The sequence below is a fragment of the Doryrhamphus excisus genome, chromosome 1, assembly GCF_030265055.1.
Source record: "Doryrhamphus excisus isolate RoL2022-K1 chromosome 1, RoL_Dexc_1.0, whole genome shotgun sequence".
Classification (NCBI taxonomy): domain Eukaryota; kingdom Metazoa; phylum Chordata; class Actinopteri; order Syngnathiformes; family Syngnathidae; genus Doryrhamphus; species Doryrhamphus excisus.
The window spans coordinates 25,404,331-25,422,273 of NC_080466.1; the positions used below are offsets into that span (position 1 = coordinate 25,404,331).

Genomic DNA, 17,943 nt, shown 5'->3' on the forward strand with positions numbered 1-17,943 from the left:
GTGGTGTCCGTGTTCACCTTACGGCTTCATCGACGGTAAAAGTAAGCTTAATGTTCATGTATCACTTTCTTTTATCATTTATATTCATTTATATTACAATTACATTTATTTACAATTTACAACATTGGCTGGCGACCAGTCCAAGCTGGGATAGGCTCCAGCATACCCTAGTGAGTATAAGCGGCATAGAAAATGGATGGACGGATGTAAGACCATCACTGGAAAACCATAAAAAGGTGTTTTGTGTTCACATTTTCAAGACTTTTGGCATCACTATGTTAGTTAGCAAAAAACTACAGAGTCAACCGCTGATGACATCATAGACCGGCGACATAGCCGACTTCTACTTCCTGGACAAGAAATGTGATGAAAACTTTTTATACGTATTTTTCATTTTTTTGGACAAGAGACACAAAGAGGTGATGATGCAACTCCACAATAGAAGAGAACATGTTTGGTGCAGTTAAATGTCACCACAAGGTGGCAGAAGTGCATCTCTTCCATTGAAATACACGCTCACAGCACACAGGAAGTGAAAAGGCATCTTGCCGTGTTGCGCAAAGGAAGTTACGCTTTGAAGGGGAACTAACGTATACTTTATATACTACATATACTGCATACAATACTTTTTTTTGTGAGTTTTTGCAGTACAAATCAATGAAATGTTGCATTGTGTGGTGTTTGCAGGCCTCCATGCTTGGCTCAGGGATGTTCTTCATGCAGCCGCCATGCGTTCCCACGAGACCACCTCACGACACCCATCGTCACCCGACGCCCCCTCCCCACCCCTTGGTCTTTGTTGCCCTGTGGCTGCACGCATGGAGAGGAAAAGAAAACATCACCTGTACTTCAAAAACACGGAAAGGTTGGGACTGCAATGAGAAAAGGACTTCATGGAAGAGAAACGTCTCCTACTTTAAATTATTTATTTATTTTTATATCACACTCGCTCCTTTTCTCATTTCTTTTTCAAGCTTTACTTCCAAATATCCAATAAAACCACAGCAGCGATGTCCAAAGTGCGGCCCGGACGCCATTTGTCGATCTTTTCCAAAAATCAAATGAACACGAGGATTAGATTTGATTTGGACTACAGTAAAAAAAAAAAAAAAAGTACAATAGTACACAATAATTTGGACGCCCCTGACCCCCCCTCCCCCAAGTCCCACCCCCACACGCGTGTAAAGACTATGTTCAAAGTATGTATAAAAACTGGAATTGTTGTGCTGTATAGATTTGTGCTTGTTTTGATGCTTTCTTTTGTATCTTTGCTCTGTGAAACCCTGAGATTTTTCTATGTGTGCAACTGAAAGGGCGGCCATTTTGGATCACGTTTTTTCACAATATTCTACAGCACCAAAACACACACACACACACACACTGTTTGTTTTCTCTATCACTGATCATGTCTTCCGTCAAGGCGAAAGATGTCCCGTTTTATTCAACGCTCCTTGAACGCACCGCAGTGTGGAAGACTGACATTTATAAATCATACATCTCAATTGAACTTTGCCCCTGACGCAGGTAGATGCTGCATTCGCACTGTTTCTTTGATATCGCATCTTTGTTGCCAAATTGTGAAGTTGTGTGTAAAACAAAGGAGGAACACACACTTAATAAAGAAAAGAAAACAAGCAGTACTTTGACTTCAAGGCATCTTTTTAATAGCTTCTCACTTTTAGTAATAAACACTCATGTGATAGTCATGTGACCATCCCATTATACTCTTCCCCAAAATGGCAGCTGTCCTTTCCAATCCATAACACAATTATAATGCTTTAATTGGCAATTTTGAATTCATAGGAAGATAAGAAAATATCACCCTTCAAAAAACTACCAAGTTAGGAATATATCTATATATTAATCATTTATTCACTTGCTGTGTTCAACAGGGAGCAATTTTATATACAATATTTAACATAGATGTGGCATAGAGACCAAATTAGGTATTAATAAAATACAAAATAAATAAATACGTAAAATAAAAAGTAATTATAATAATCATAATAATTTTGGAAACTTGTATGTGTTGTTAGGAACCACATTTGGCCTACATTAGAAAACATTAAAAAATTGATAATACATTAATAAATAATAAATTAAAAGAGGTGTGTAACCATAAAATAGCTAAAAATAATTAATAAAAAATATAAAAATAAAAATTAAAAAAAAAATTAATCTAATAAAACATATCTTCCATATAAATAAATAAATACAAAATAATACATACATTGATGCTATAGAACAATACACAAATAATTCATACAATAAATGCATGTTAAAAAATAAATAAATACCAAATAAATGCTGCTAATTAGAAGAAAGGGGGGGTGCAAAACAATAATAAAGCAATATTAATAGTAGCATTAGAAGCATTTTTAAAGACACATCTTCTGTGTTTATGGCTGAGGGACCAAATTAGGGCGAAATAATGAACGAATAAATAAATACCAACACGTAAATAACCAAATAATAACTGAATGTAAATCCTAATAAAAAAGAGAGCGCGTGTGTAGGCGTGGAGAAAAGGTTTGTTATTGCAAAGCTAAAAGGTTGTTGCGTGGGTGTGATGTGTTTCCAGTGCGGTTCGATACCGACCGCGGTGCGTGTTATTGGATTGTTAGTGACAGCCGTGATGGATGAAGCCGTCACTAATTCGAACACAAGAAAGAAACATGCAGCTGCTTCAACACAATTCTTTGTTTGCTAGTCTCGCCTTTCATTTCATGCCCGCGTGTGGGTGTGTGTTTCATTTTACATGTGTGTGCGTGTGCGTGGGTGTCTATTCAATATCTTGTGGGAGCTCGTGTGTGCGCGTGAGAGAGCGGGAGAGAGAGAGAGAGAGAGAGAGGCATGAAAAAATGTCGGGAAGCTGATTCCGTCCAAAACATGCTAGTGTGAAACGTAAGTAAATTAAAGCATAAACGGCGTTGATCATATGGATTATTACAGATAATATAATATAATAATATCATTATTTAGTAGTCATTTCGTCCTCATGTTATTAATGTTGTTAATGGTTGTATTTATTGCGGAGGGAATGTTAGCATTTCAAGTCAACAAATAAGCTAATCGACCAATCAAATGGTGCAGGATAAAAACTTTATTTGAATTTGTATTTGCACAAAAAGGACAAACGAATATTTAGCCATGGTGATTCAAATATTAAATGAATTATTCTGATGTGTGAAAACAAATAAGTCGAATTTGAACACAATTGGGGTGGGAAGTATATTTAGTGTTTAGTTATTTCACAGACAAGCATGGTCAGTGTGTGTGTGTGTGTGTGTGTGTGTGTGTGTGTGTGCCAACAGGCCTAATTGGTGTGGTTGTGCAGACAAGACAAATGCGTTGTGAAAGCTGCCGGAAACGCGCGCCTGTTTGTATGAAATATAGGTCAGCGCTGCAGCAACATTCATACACACACACACACACACACACACACACACACACACACACTCATCTCGCCTACACAGTCTTGCAGAAACATTCCGTATTTCATGGCATTCGATCATAGTGTGTACGTGCAACACAGCCTAACCGAGTGATGTGGTAATAACACTAATAATAATAATAATACAGCTCATAAATATTCCATTTATTTCGTTTTTAAAATAAGCAGACAGCTAATAATACAAATAAAAAAAGTAGCTGCCCGCCTGCAGGCCGCAATTTGGGCGCCCCCGCCATTCAGGAAGCATATACCGAAAATTCAAAACGGACAAACTTTATTTGTAATAACCAGTCAGCGTTTGTAGTATTAAATTCGCTATGCTAATTTATGTTGTTTATTACAAAGAATAAATGTCATGTATAATTACACTTGAATATTTTAAGTATATACATTAGGCTATGTGTAACGAATAATTCCTTTAAACGAAAATAAATATGTATAACACAGCACGTGTTTATGTATTTATGTCTTTGTTATAAAGGTGTATGTCATAATATTTGTCGGACATATTTGTGCATGTCTAAGTGTTCTATAGAAACAGGGACAAATGCTGTACTGCGTCTTTAAATTGCACATTTCTGCTCTGATTGCACAAAATGGTATGGATGAGACATATAGAAGAGTGCTGATTGGTTTATTTGATTCTTATTCATATGCGCCGTCACAGTCAAAGTGGTTGGAACGTGTCCAGTATATTTCATATCTATTTATTGTGACATCGACTAGAGTGAGGATGCATGGATGCTTTGCTCCCATTTCCTTTTCTCTGTCGGTGTAACACTCAAAAATCAAGAAATAAATGATTCCATTGGTTCTAATTCATTTCCGTCCACATTGGAAAAATACGTTAAGTTAAAAAAAATCAAACTGCAAAGCCAAATCAACAGGTGACTTTTAAATATGACCCCAATCAATCAGAAGACTGTCAATTATACTACACCTAATACTCAAATATTTTATATTTAAATTGTTTAAACAAACATAATGTTATGAGGAAATAAAAGTGTAATTTTAGTAGCAGACAGTTAAAAAATTAACGGGAAAAATATTTTAAAAATTATATATTATTTTCAAAGTTGCATAAATGAAAAAGGAACAACCCAACAAATAAAGTTGTCATTTTTGGGCAATTTGAAGAAAAAAGCAGAAGAAATTTGAAAAATCATCAGCAATTTTATCAAGTTCAAATATTTAAGAGAAAAAAGTCATATTTTAACCAGAAAAAGATCCAATTTTACAAGAATAAACTGTAAATAATATGATGATGAAGGATGTCACTTTAGTAGCACAGAGTTGAAATATGAAAGACAAAATCCGGGGAGGGGATCTGGTTTGGTGGCTGCAGGACTGGGCCTGATGATGAGGTGCCCGCTGGGGTGAGAATCAGCCCCCCTCCCGTGCATGTCCAAGTTCTGGGCCGGAAAAGGGTGGATCCTGCCCCCAGCGGAGGAGTTGAAGGTGAGATTGACAGGTGGATTGGTCCAGCATCGACGGTGATGGGCAAAGCTCCACAAGCTTAATCTCCAAGCTTGACCTGTCCATCTACTGTATGGTCCTATAGGGTGTACCCTCACCTGTGGTCATGAGCTTTGGGACCAAAAGGACCAGATCAAAGGTACAAACGGCCATTCCGAGTTTCCACCGATGAGTGGCTGTCTCTTCCTTGGAGAAAAGGTGAGAAGAATTTGCAAATACAAACTATCAAACTATCAAACAAAAAGCAATATAACCGTGCATACAATTACAGAATTGGGGATGAATGCCATTGTTACTATGCCTGCTAGCAGGCCCTGTGAGGTGAATCTCTATCCTGATTGGTTGAAGAAACAGTTCAGTGACACCGATTTGGAATGGCGTGGGCAGATGACATTGATATGGCAACCCATAAAACTGAATTCTGACTGGATTATATATTATTATATTATATTATTATATGGTTAAACAATACTGGAAGCACTGCTACTGAGGAATATGCTACTAAATGAAAATAATAGATTGTTGGAAATAAATGCATGCAATTTTTTCATGGAAATACTACACTTGAAATTTAAAAAAAAAATGTAAACGCTTTAACTTTAACTTTAGCTTTAACTTAACTTTACTAATACCCACCTTCAACCTTTCCTTTTACAATTCAAAAGTGTTCAACTGACACAGGAAGCTTTCTAGATCTTCCAGATTCTGCATCTCTTTCCATGGACTTCCTGCTTCCGACTCAAACAGGTTTTTTCATTTACTCCACCCCTTTCCTCCTCTAGGGACGCACACTTCGCTGTGATTGGTCACACTCCCAAGCGCTCCCGAGGACTTCTGAGAATGTTGATTTGTGTTTACTGAGTGCAGGCATGCAATCTTCAGCCCATATAAGGAAGTCACTGGAAAAAAGTCTGTTTGGGATGCCGTTCAGAGCTATTCCAAACTTCTTTCACAAGTTTATAGGAGTAATATTATTATTATTATTAATTATGAATATTATTATTAATATACATAATCCTTTTTTTTTACCAATATGACAAGACTCGAGAAGCATTTTTTTCTTGAAATATATATAAAACTACATGTGTCGCTTTATATAGTCCGCCCCTCTGTGACATCATAAAGGAACAGTTTTACCACGCATTTTTAAAAAACGAGTGTTTTAAGCCATCCCAAACTTCTTTCAGGGCTCACTTCCAAATGTGCCAATCTCATTATCTGACACTTTGGCATCATTTAACACGAGAATACAACATTTTAACTACATTTATGAGTCAAAAAAGTGGAAAATGCATAAAATAATATAATAAGAAACAAAAAAACAAAATAAACTTGCCATTTTTGGAAAATTATTTTGAGGAAAAAGTTAGAATATTATGGGACTGAAATCATAATATTACAACAAGAAAATGTGCAAAGATTATTTAATCAGAAAGTTGAAATATTTGGAAAAAATACGCAAAAATGATCAAAAATAGCTAATATGAATAATCGTATTAGTATAAATAATACTTTTTTTAAACCTCTATATGACAAGACTTGAGAAGCAGTTTTTTCATGAAATACAGTATACATATATACATATATATACATACACACACACATATATATACGTATATATATATATACATATATATATACACATATAATACACACACATATATATATATATATATACGTATATACTACATGAGTCACTTTACAAAACATCCAAGTGGCTCTTGGAATCTTTGTGGTCCTCCCTGGAAAACGTTCCGAGCGTTCCGTTTGCCCTTCAATCTTGGTAGCCATGATCCCGTATCCGCTCCGAACACCAACTTATTATGGTTACCAACCTCACAGTTACTGGATCTGCATTGAAACCAAAATCAAGCGGCGGACCTTGCACAGCCAAAACTGGTTTCATTTTTCAAACATCAGAAACAGAATGGCATTATTTGTACTTTTGGAAAATAAAAACACTTTTTTGTTTCTTTACTTTATTCGTCTTTTATTTAACCTCCAAATGCGTCAGATCATTTTTCCCGACCCTGCGTATGCCATCATTTGCCGTGAAACAGAAAGAAGGCTTTCCAACTCGTCACGGAAATGTTTCCATTCATCAGGAAGTGTTATTCATCGCTTGCTTGGTCTCAACCCATCCAGACCAGCAGTGTCCTTTCTTCTTAGTTTTATTGGGAAGTCAGTGTTTTGTGTCAGCCCGGCCCTTTTCCCCCTGCAGCTCTGTCCATCCGGCGGTGGACATCCATGTTTTCCTTCAGATTAGGGCAAAGTGAGGACGATTGGGTCCGGCACGGTGGACACGGAACTTGGCGCAGTGACCTCTGTTTCAGAATCAAAGTGGCACATGTCGTCCCAGGTTTTTCACCTGACATTTTAGTCGCCACTATTGTCCAGTCCGTCTGACACGCTGGACCAACACCCCCAGCCTTCAGTCTCAGTCCATCCTCCATTTTCCCTTCCTTCAACGCTACTTGTACTCTTTCTGAAGGCGGCCCGCTGGTCTAAAGCCTTTATTCATATTCTCTTATGGACTTTATTTAGTATTAAGGATCCGTATTAGCATCACTGGCTGCACGGTGTTCAAGTGGTTAGAGCGCAGGCCACACAGCTAGTAGACCAGAGCTTGATTCCACCCTCCACACCCTCTGCATGGAGTTTGCATGTTCTCCCCGTGCATGCGTGGGTTTTCTCCGGGTACTCCGGTTTCCTCCCACATTCCAAAAACATGCTAGGTTAATTGGCCACTCCAAATTGTCCATAGGTATGAATGTGAGTGTGAATGGTTGTTTGTCTATATGTGCCCTGTGATTGGCTGGCCACCAGCCCAGGGTGTACCCCGCCTCTCGCCCCAAGACAGCTGGGATAGGCTCCAGCACCCTTGTGACCCTCGTGAGGATAAGCGGTAGAAAATGAAAGGATTAGCAACATTGACACTATAACATTTCATTCATTCATTCATTTTCTACCGCTTATCCTCATGAGGGTCACAGGTATGCTGGAGCCTATCCCAGCTGTCTTTGGGAGAGAGGTGGGGTTGGACTGGTGGCCAGCCAATCACAGGGCACATATAGACAAACAATTCATACCTATGGACATTATATTGATACTATGTGTTGATGTCTGATGTGAGGATTGTGGATGACATTTTGAAAAGTGCGCTTTTGCTTTAACAGTAAAAACAGATTCTGTTTTTCCTGGCCATTTCCACAAGGCCCAAATAGTCCCTCAGCAATGTCACCCAGGCCTTCGTCATTTAGCCTTTTTTCCAACGTCTTCATCAATGAACTGAAGCGTTCTTCCACATTGTACAGATTTAGAAAAGGTCAACGGCAAAGAGAAATGGCAAAAAATGACCTTTTGATGAAATTTGAGATTATTTGGACACTGGAGCACCTTCTCGTCAGGGTCTGGTGAGTTCAGAGGGAAGTTGGATATGTAGGCTTGCTGAAAAGTAAGCAGAAACCACGCCTACTGTCAGTCATCCCGTTCCCGTCATTTCCCTCCAGCCTCACATGAACGCAACGCTTACCATCCGACAGCCTCGACAAAGGGAGCGTCACCAAATCTCCAGCTCGTATTAGATTCATTCAAGACGGGTCTGTTGGAACATGGAGCTCAACTCCTCCACCGACGGAGTCAGTGGACAGTGGAGAGCTTTTGGGATGGAATAAACTCGACAGAAAAGACCCCGATCTTTGTCTGCAATGAGGCCTGACGGGGTCATCTCAGATCCACTCATAGCACATAAAGCTCAGTTTAGTGACACAAACGCAGCACACTTATTTATACGCTTTTTATTGGAGGAAAATGTTTTCCAGAAAAGTTCTGACCTAGAAGTAACTTTTTCTTTGTGTTTTTTTTTATTTGTTGTTGGGCTTTTGTGTTTAAATTCACATCTCATCCACTATATTGGCTAATCATTTATAAATAGGTCAAACGTACAGCATACTGTACGTGTGTACCCACCATTTTTATTTGTTTATGTCTTTATGCTTCACTTATAATGTTTTTTTCCTCAAGCGTTCAGATTTCGCACTTCCTCCGTCCTTGAATGCACCACAATTATGTGCCGTGACTGGCTATACTGTGACTTTGATACATACACATACTGCACGCTACAAAGTGAAGATACAAGAGTGTTGGGATTAACTGAGATGTAAACTAAATCCATTTTTCCTGAAGAAATGATGTAAAACCTATGAATCCATTCAAATGTTACCTTTTTATAGGTGTACATTTCTAGTTTTATGTGTAAGAAGCTATTTTGAATGCATATAAATGGTAAATGAAAGATACGATATATTGATGCCACCTTCCTGTTTTGCCATGAGTTATTTTTTGTATTCAATAGTGTTTCTCATGCCAAGTCTCTGCTTTTCTTTAAGCAAGAATAGAGCCAAAAAAGTGGCAGCATTTTGATTAAAAAAAAAAGGTGAGCAACATAATTGAATTAAAAAAAAAAAGAATAGCAAATCATCACAGTGGTGTCCATGTTGATCTTGACACCGCGTCTCGTCTTCAGTGAAGATAAAATGACTTTAAATGTCCATTTATCCCTTTCATTCATAATTTTTATGCATTTAAGCACACGTGCTGGAACCTATCCCAGCTGTCTTGTACACCCTGGACTGGTCGCCAGCCAATCACAGGGCACATATAGACAAACAACCATTCACACTCACATTCATACCTATGGACAATTTGGAGTGGCCAATTAACCTAGCATGTTTTTGGAATGTGGGAGGAAACCGGAGTACCCGGAGAAAACCCACGCATGCACGGGGAGAACATGCAAACTCCACACAGAGATGGCAGAGGGTAGAATTAAACTCGGGTCTCCTGGCTGTGTGGCCTGCACGCTAACCACTTGACTACCGTACAGCCCAAGGAATAATTATCAACAGTTTAATTTTCAATCTTGTTACACAAAACTGTAATGTTTCCATGCTGGAATGGGTTGAGAAATGTGGAAGTTGCATCCATTTTCAATGGGAACGTCGCCATTGAAAAAGTGGAAGTATGAAAAAATTGGGCATTTTTTTGGAATGTGCAGACTAAAATGTGCAGAGCATTCACACATTAAATGAATCCTCACACGATGGTTTGAAATATACTGCAGAAGCTGCTCGCAAACACGAGTCCCCAGGTGATGAATGAGCGAGGCCGAGCTCATCCATCACGTCAGCAGCGCGCCTGGCAAAGAGCAATGTGACAGGAACGGTCAAATAACGTTTAGCACACGGGGAACCCTCTGTTTGGGGAGAGATTATTACTGTCACAGCTCTAATGGATTAGCTTGGACCAGCAAAGGTTCAGCCAATGAGTCTGCAGGGCCGTGCATTAGCATAGCTATCAGAGATAGGGGCAGCCAGCAGCAGGTTGGTGATTGACAGATGGAGGTGGCTGCCCAGCAGACATGTAGGCGGTCTCAGGCCAAGCAGCACGGAGCCAATTATATGTGGAGAAACAGGGCCATTCATCATTCAGTTAGACACCTGTCCAGACACACAAAGGGAAGCAGGGAGCCTCAGCCAGCATCACGAGATGGAGATGATGCTCATTAGATTGGACTGGGAGGAATACAACAAGCCCGGGGTTCACATTGATACACCACAACAATACGGATGACACTAACATTAGGATCTCTGGATGTGTATAAGACAACGGTCTGTCAGACAAAACAACAAACAATGTCACTGAGTGAGAAAGCGTCTATATGAGAGAAACGATCCACTAACGTCCTCCATTATCCAGGACCTGGAAGTAGAAGAAGCTGTGTATGTATTGCTATGCCAGGGGTGTCCAAACTTTTTCTCGTGAGGGCCACATAGTGAAAAAAAAAGAAAAAACCCACGGGCCACTTTGCTCGTTTGAAGAAAAAAAAACTGCCTCTCAGCTTTGACATCCACTATAGGTGAAAAAAAATATTATTAGTATGAATTGTTGTTGGGGTTTTTTTCCAATTATGTCAACTTTCTCGTTTATAAATGTTAATATTGTGACATTATTTTAATATTTAGAATTTATTCCCATAATAACGTTTGCTTTTCATCATATCATGACTTCAAAAAACAAATATATATATATAATTACGGGGCTGCACAGTGGTCGAGTGGTTAGCGCGCAGACATCACAGGAGACCAGGGTTCAGGTTTCCTCTCCCGTTCCAAAACATGCTAGGTTAATTGGCCACTCCAAATTGTCCATAGGTATGAATGTGAGTGTGAATGGTTGTTTGTCTATATGTGCCCTGTGATTGGCTGGCCACCAGTCCAGGGTGTACCCCGCCTCTCGCGGGATAGGCTCCAGCTGGGATAGGCTCCAGCCCCCCTGCGACTCTCATGAGGATAAGCGGTAGAAAATGAATGAATATATATTAAATTACATTCTCATCGGGAGTGACCAGGATGGATAGGATCAGGAAGAAGTACATCAGAGGGACATTACATGTTAGAGGCCTCGGAGATAAAGTCAGTTATGGGCCAGACTGAGATGGTTGGGACATGTCCAGAGGAGAGATAGTGAATATATTGGTAGAAGGATGCTGCCAGGTAGGAGGCGTAGAGGAAGACCAAAGAGGAGGTTTATGGATGTAGTGAAGGAGGACATGAGAGAGACAGATGCAGAAGACAGGGTTGGATGGAGGAGATTGGTTTGCTGTGGCGCCCCCTGGAGGGAAAAGCCCAAAGAGAAAGAAGAAGATTTCTTTAATTAACTGTTAACATTTGTGTACTTTGTGTATCTTTTATTTGCATATGAATGAAATACACCCTATGCTTCTCTCTATGAAAAGTTGTCATGCTGTAGTGTTGTAATGTTTTTGGAAAATTATTTTGAGGAAAAAGTTATAATATTATGGGACTGAAATCATAATATTACAACAAGAAAATGTGGAAATATTATTTAATCAGAAAGTTGAAATATTATAATATTAAATTTAAAATATTAAAATATAAAATGGGTAAAAATAGTTAATACGAATAATATTATTAGTATAAATAATACTTTTTAAATTAGTATAAATAATATAAATAATAGTATAATAATAATATAAATAATAGTATAAATAATACTTTTAAAAGTCTGATCATGAGTTCATTCATTCATTCAGCAGAGAAAAAATAATTTTCATGTATTTGACTCGCTGCTCTCCAGTTGATGCTTCTGTAATAATCTAAGACAAAAAAAACCTTTATTTTCCTTTCTATGGAAGGACAGCAGTGACAAGCACCTTCCATCCTTCAGAATAAACAAGTAGAATTCCTTATATAAAAATGTAATATTTTCATAGTTTGAGCGTAGAAAACCTGTTTATGACTTCTTAACATTATTAGAGGGCTGCACGGCCGAGTGGTTAGCACGCTGACCTCACAGCTAGAAGACCAGGGTTCAATTCCACCCTCGGCCATCTCTGTGTGGAGTTTGCATGTTCTCCGGGTACTCCGGTTTCCTCCCACATTCCAAAAACATGCTAGGTTAATTGGCCACTCCAAATTGTCCATAGGTATGAATGTGAGTGTGAATGGTTGTTTGTCTATATGTGCCCTGTGATTGGCTGGCCACCAGTCCAGGGTGTACCCCGCCTCTTGCCCCAAGACAGCTGGGATAGGCTCAAGCACCCCTGTGACACTTGTGAGGAAAAGCGGTAGAAAATGAATGAATGAATGAACATTATTAGAGCCCTCTAGACATGAAATAACACCCCTATAGTAACCTTTACACCTCCTATACCCAATATCAACTTCCCTTGTGTCAACGTGTCATCTGCACATCATTCCCTAATATTATTTTTAACAACGATGGTGCCCATCGTGATCATTAGGCCCCAGGTCACGCATCAGCAAAGCTCAGCTCGATTCCCTCCACTGATCACACGCTAGCACAGCATAACACCGAAATTAACAAACACTTGACATTTGAACTCCACCCAATTACTCCATAGCCGAGGCTGAGCACATGTTTAATCAACATTCATATGCCCAAGGGACAAAGAGGGAACGCTGTGCTCCAGCACCCCAGCCACATTAGGACTCATCCCTTGGGCCCTCTTGGCAGGCGTCACTGTTTACCTTCTAAAAGCCAGTGAAGATGCAATCCTCCTCCTTCTGGTCTCTGCAGAACACATGGCACCAGCAGACCGACTGCAATGGGAGCACTGGCTGGCGGACATCATGGTGACATCACGCTATGGTCTTCTTTTAAAGGGTTAATCAAGTCGCTTCTTGTTGACTCAACTGTTAAGACAAAAAGAAGGAGAACGAGCAGTTGAAGAAAGTGTGTGATTGACAGCAGTACGAGGCTGTGGATTTCCTCCCAGCAGGGCAGATGACTCCAGGAGCATCTGCAAAGTGTTGGACGAATGCATGAGTGAACAGGCTACTTCCTGCTTCACGGAGGACGAGCAAGCGACAGACTGTGGTTGGGCGTTCCGTGGAAGCCATTGTCACTTAAACATTGAAGGTCAATGTGGTCTTCAGCTGTGTTCTTTTTCTTTGTTTTGTCAAACGCTCACTCGTGTTAATTCCTTGTATGTTTGCGTACTATGCCTGTATCCATTGTTTCTATTGTGATTTCATGCTTTATTGTTGTTATTTAATATTATTTATGGCACGCCTGAGTAGCGTAAAAACTAGTTTGAGCGCCTTTTACGTTCTGTTTACACATCGTCACCATGGCTTCCTGCATCCGTGAAGCTATAGCACCTCCAGCTTCACCTCCAGAGAAGACGTTCCCATTGCAGAAAAGCAATATACGTAAGTCCATATTATCTCCCAACTACAGAAAGAGCAGAAGGGATGCATAAACTAGGAAAAAAAGAAGCGCAGACAATGAACTAAATATATAAAAAATAGATTTCAGCAGCTGTATAACCCATGCGCCCACGTGGACCACTTGAGGCGCCTGCGAGGCATCTTCTAATAATAGCACTGGTCACAAATTATCATTGTTATTTTGTACTTTAAATTTTGAATCAGAATTGCTTACATTAATGTATTATTTTAATTGTCTTATAACAATATAAAAATTAAAACAAATATATTTTATAACAAACTCTTACCTCAAGTCATAGTTCATGTGTGCACACGCGTCCGCTCACCGCTATATACTGATATAGTGCAGCGGTGATGAGGAGTTAGCTTACTCGTGCAGTTTAGCCCCCCAAAACATGGCAGAAAAGCAAAAAAGGACTTTTCCACAGAAAAAATTCCACAAAATTTTCCACAGTGATTGGGAGGAAGAATTTTTCTTTACGTATTTTGAAGAAAAATGTATGTGTCTTATTTGCGGGACGACTGTTGCAATACCAAAGCGGCACAATGTGGAGAGACACTTCAAAACTTCACGAACGCTTCAATGCGAGCTACCCACCCGGCAGCACAATAAGGACGGAAAAGGCAGCTTTGGACAAACAAAGGACTTTTTTCACTAGGCAGGTGAAAAAATCACAGAAAGGTGTTCCCTCTGACTTTCAAATATGTGAGCACATAAATAAATGTTTCTTGTTAAAAAATATGTTTTTGTTACCATTATTGTGGAAAATAATTAACACTGATAGGTGAGCAGTCGCTTCACATAGTGTTACTACTACTATTCCTTTTGTTCTGATTGCTAAAAAGTGATCCATGCAGTTTTGTCATTTTGGAAGTTGACCACAAACATATCATGTAGCCCTTCAACCTATCCGTGCTCACAAAGTAGCCCTCGGCCTCAAAAAGGTTGGTGACCCCGGTATAGGGGGTGTGTTCAAATCAAGACACAAATACACAATAAATGATAAGTAACGTAATGTAACTCATATTACACAAGTATAATGATGAGCTAAAGGCAGCCTACACACAGAAATTCAACAAAGAAACCAAGCAAACATGACACTCACTAGAATAACCGTTAGCTTATAGTTAGCTTAAATACTGATATACTGATATTAGCACCGATGAACAAGGGAGCCTAACTTTGTGAAAAGGGTGCCCAAACTACTCCACAGCTCCCACAACAAAGCCAAAAACTCACCTTTATGCATTCACGCACAGCATCAACCTGGTGATATGATGTATGAGGCGCAATAAGGCTCAGAGATTTATGAATTGTTCAACCGAAAAAACGGCCCGCACTGTGGTGCGTTTACTGACAGCTGAACACCGTAGGACAAACGACATTCAAAGCTGAACATACAATGCAATGTAAATTATGGGCTTTCTAAAATTTAAATAAATGTGACACCAGGTGTAACTAGTGGTTAGTGCAGGGTTCAATTCCACCCTCGGCCATCTCTGTGTGGAGTTTGCATGTTCTCCCCGTGCATGCGTGGGTTTTCTCCGGGTACTCCGGTTTCCGCCCACATTCCAAAAACATGCTAGGTTAATTGGCCACTCCAAATTGTCCATAGGTATGAATGTGAGTGTGAATGGTTGTTTGTCTATATGTGCCCTGTGATTGGCTGGCCACCAGTCCAGGGTGTACCCCGCCTCTCGCCCAAAGACAGCTGGGATAGGCTCCAGCACCCCCCGCGACCCTTGTGAGGAAAAGCGATAGAAAATGAATGAATGAATGAATGAATAAATGTGACACCACCTTGGTGTTTTGCTGTGAGTTAGTTCTTGAATTTGATCATGTTTCTCACCTTCTTTATCAACATGCCGCCACATGCAACTTTCTGCTTTCCTAAAATAGTTTAAGTTTTGAAAACATGTTTTTGTTTTGTTTTTTATTTTATTTTTGTCCCGTACCTCGTAGGAGGTGATATGAGCATCCAATGCCATAATGGGTACCATAGTGCGTGTCAATATAGTGATATATATAGCACATCATGACTGGTTCAAGACTCTTCATCCTTGTATTTAGCAAACATCAACTGCTTGTATTGTTTCTTGAATTGGCTCATCGTTGTGCATTGTTTGATTTCCTTACTCAATCCATTCCATAGTTTGATTCCACATACTGAAATGCTATGGCTAGCATAACGTAGTCCTAGCATAGAAGTGTTTCAAATGTACTTCTTCCCTGAGATCATATTTCTCCTCTCTTGTAGAGAAGTATTGGATTACATTTTTAGCTAATTGCTTATTTTTAGCCTTATGCATTATTTTAGCTGTTTGAAGATGAACTATATCAGCAAGTTGAAGTATTTGTGATTTGTTGATATGTTCTCTGTGGGGGCATTGTGAATTATCCTTACTGACACTGAAAGTGACACTGAGTGCAATGACAAGAGAGAGACTGACAAAGTGTGTGATGAAGGAATTATGAAGTTGTTCATTTCTGATGCTGAAATACATGACTTTAGAGGGTTCAGTTCAGTTGAATATGGTGATGAATGGTAGGCTACTGTTTAACTAGCGCTATTCCACGCACTGCTAGGAGAAGGTCTTTATTGAATCATGAATATATCTCATGTACAACATGGACACCTGTGGCTTATAGGCAGGGGCGTCCCTAAAATGCATGGATGCAAGTGCATGATAGTTATTCATTCATTATTCATTTTCTACCGCTTATCCTCACGAGGGTCGCGGACACAACTGTCTTCGGACAAGAGGCGGGGTACACCCTGGACTGGTGGCCAGCCAATCACAGGGCACATATAGACAAACAACCATTCACACTCACATTCATACCTATGGACAATTTGGAGTGGCCAATTAACCTAGCATGTTTTTGGAATGTGGGAGGAAACCGCAGTACCCGGAGAAAACCCACGCATGCACGGGGAGAACATGCAAACTCCACACAGAGATGGCCGAGGGTGGAATCGAACCCTGGTCCTCCTAGCTGTGAGGTCTGCGCGCTAACCACTCGACCGCCGCAGCCCTGCATATGATAGTTGTAAAACTATAAAAACGTGTTTTGTGTGCACGTTTTCTGTATTTAGATTATTACTTATGGGGAAAATAGCGTCGGAAAGACGCTAAGCAAGGTTCCACTGTTGACTAAATCTGTGTTGAAAAAGATTGCAAGTCAGCAAGCAATCGTGTTCTTGTGGTCAAGATGTGTGGTCGCTGTGCAGACCTCGGTAGAGTAAACATCCTCTGTCATCAACAAGAAGTGAAAAAAAAAAGGTTTTAAAAGTTTAATACTGTTTTAAAATAAATGGATCCTCCCAATATTCAGTGCATGTCGTCCTGGTTTAGTCGCTCCGTCGTTGCACTTTACCCTCTGAAGAAAAACACCAAATTATTATTCAAATCCTATTCAGCTGAAGCTTAGCTATTAGCTTCTCCTTAATGTCTATGAAATGACAGAAGCAAGTGCACACAGCATAAAGAGCAGGAGGGGAGGGCAGACGTGAGCGTGCGCTGCGTTCAAATCACTCGATTGCTGATCAATCAGAGGATTACATCAGTATGTATGTGTGGTGCAGATATAAGTGGATGTGTCAGCCAATGATGGATGACCAGGGGAATGTGCTGCATCCCTGAAGTCTTATACCAGCAGCCCAATCCCCCCATCCATCTAAGCCCGGCCCGCCGCTTCATCCGTCAGGGAAAAGCCATTTTCTGTGCACTGGTGCGTGATGCTTAAGGTTATTCCATTTCTTTATTACAAACCTGACCCAGCCCGTATACAGTACTGTGCAACCAACCCAGCCCCCCCCCCAATAACGCTACACGTGTAATATGGCCAAAAAGATGTTCATATGCATTTCAGAGTTTTTTGGAAGTGTGGCTCTTTTTCAAAAAATATATCACTCAAAAAGACAACTAAAAAGAAAATGAAAATTTTTACATATCAGCAGCAATTTTACAAAAATGAAGTCAAATTTTAAGACAAAAAAACAATAAGTTTTAAGATATGCTGCATTTTATGAGAGTAAAGTGAAAATATTAAAGGGCACCTATTATGCTCATTTTTTGGTCCTTTGGCGCTTTAAAAAAAAAAAATATTTACATATCAGCAGCAATTTTACAAAAATGAAGTCAAATTTTCAGAGAAAAAAAAAGCACCTATTATGCTCATTTTTTGGTCCTTTGGCGCTTTAAAAAAAAAAAAATATTTACATATCAGCAGCAATT

The 17,943-nt window shown here is 39.6% G+C and overlaps 1 protein-coding gene and 1 long non-coding RNA gene across 3 annotated transcripts in view; one reads left to right on the top strand and one right to left on the bottom strand.

Moving 5' to 3' along the window:
- The window catches only part of meis2b (Meis homeobox 2b), a 30,104-nt gene extending 28,094 nt beyond the window's left edge, over nucleotides 1-2,010 (top strand). The window contains exon 13 of one of the 2 annotated variants that reach the window (XM_058089508.1): nucleotides 688-2,010. The gene's annotated coding sequence lies outside the window, so the exon portion shown is untranslated. The remainder of the gene's footprint in view (nucleotides 1-687) is intronic. The other variant, XM_058089499.1, reaches the window with a different exon arrangement.
- A 2,086-nt stretch (nucleotides 2,011-4,096) lies between these two features.
- Nucleotides 4,097-15,064, bottom strand: LOC131132231 (uncharacterized). Its single transcript, XR_009130328.1, has 3 exons — nucleotides 14,945-15,064; nucleotides 13,003-13,167; nucleotides 4,097-5,116 (listed from the first exon to the last, which is right to left on the bottom strand). It is a non-coding gene; the product is annotated as an uncharacterized LOC131132231 (long non-coding RNA).
- Between the last annotated feature and the right edge of the window lie 2,879 nt (nucleotides 15,065-17,943).